Genomic DNA, 1,628 nt, shown 5'->3' with positions numbered 1-1,628 from the left:
TTCAAGTTTTCCACTATTTCCAAGGCGCTCTCCCTTGGACCAAACATACAGGTAGCCATTGGGGTAGCCGTTCTTCGTATACTGTTCATATCCCCTGTCAGCCCTGTTTGATATGGGCTTCCACATCGGATTTTGTACACAGAAGGCTTTGTAGATTTCCTCCTGGTGTACCTGGAAACTAGCCGTGTGTGGGACCCTTAACTGCAAGTTATTGGTCATAATCACATCTTTACGCAAATCACACCAAAGTGCGTTTAGAATGAATCTGCAAAAAGTATGTAAGGCAATCTTATAAGGGCCCTGATGTAGGGTGTCTAGCCTCTCATCTAATTTATTCATTAAATTATTGATCAATGTACCCCTCCAAACATAGTGATGGGAAAGGATTCTAATGAGTGTGACTGTCTAACACATAAACGCCACCATAAAAATTTCAATTAGCATTATTTTCTTTAAATGGAACACAAAACTGATCGTGATTTTGTACATCACCGTAAACCAAACATGTTAATGCCAACGGCCTTGCCACAGTGGTAACACCGGTTCCCGTCAGATCACCGAAGTTAAGCGCTGTCGGCCGGGCTAGCACTTGGATGGGTGACCATCCGGTTTGCCGAGCGCTGTTGGCAAGTGGGATGCACTCAGCCCTTGTGAGGCAAACTGAGGAACTGCTTGATAGATAAGTAGCGGTTCTGGAATCGTAAACTGACATAAGGCCGGGAGAGTGGTGTGCTAACCACATGCCCCTCCATATCCACATCCAGCGACCCCTGTGGGCTATGAATGACATGGCGGCCGGTCCGTACCGTTGGGTCTTCCTAGTCCTGTTCGGACGGAGTTTAGTTTTTAAACATTTAAATAGTCCTCGCTTGATAGAGATGTTGGCAGAAAGCTAGTACAAAAGACTTTGCACGGAATCTGGTATGTTTCTGTGGTATAAGGAAGAAGGTGTAGCATAGAGCATACGTGAAATATAAAATAATGAAATATAAAATAACGATAAACAAGTGAGTAATAGGATGCATTAGCATGACATCATTTAAGGAGGCAAAGTGGTTCTACAGATGCCATTACTGAGAAACCTCACTGCGAATTTTGAGCGGCAGAAAAATCGGCTGAATCCGGATAAGCCGACAGTACGGCGTAAGGTGGCGTGCTGATCACGGCAGTCACGCGTGGTCAGCCGCTGCAGAATGATGGGCTCCGCCTTGGAGACCGATCGAAGCGCGAGCGTAAAAAAAGCTGTTTGTTCCGGTGGCCGGAAAAGTGGGACCGCGAATGAAATTACTCTGCAGCAAGAGCGGAAATGTACGCGACCGATTCCTACGGTGGTCAGGAGCCAACTTCCCAAACTCTCTTCCGCCCCGCGCCCAGAGAGCGACTGCTTCGTTGTGTCAGAACTCTGTCAGTTGTCACTGATAAGCATAGTTTTCGACAATTATGGTCTCACGAAAAATTTATCTAGACTCCGACTACCGTACTCTGTCAACCTAGCTGCCAGTATTATTCATCGGCACAAAATCCTGGCGGTGACTGCAAACATGTGCTGACATAAAAATCGAGCAGCCTATCACAGCCTCTGCCAGACTTTTGTGTGGGAAGATTTCTGGCAACTGGTGTCAACGGAA

General features: G+C 46.4%; 1 pseudogene; it reads left to right on the top strand.

Moving 5' to 3' along the window:
* Positions 1-512: 512 nt before the first annotated feature.
* On the top strand, positions 513-629 carry LOC124617146 (annotated as a pseudogene).
* The last annotated feature ends 999 nt before the right edge of the window (positions 630-1,628 follow it).

The sequence above is a fragment of the Schistocerca americana genome, chromosome 5 (genome assembly GCF_021461395.2).
Source record: "Schistocerca americana isolate TAMUIC-IGC-003095 chromosome 5, iqSchAmer2.1, whole genome shotgun sequence".
NCBI lineage: Eukaryota > Metazoa > Arthropoda > Insecta > Orthoptera > Acrididae > Schistocerca > Schistocerca americana.
This window is presented reverse-complemented; position numbering and strand designations above follow the sequence as displayed.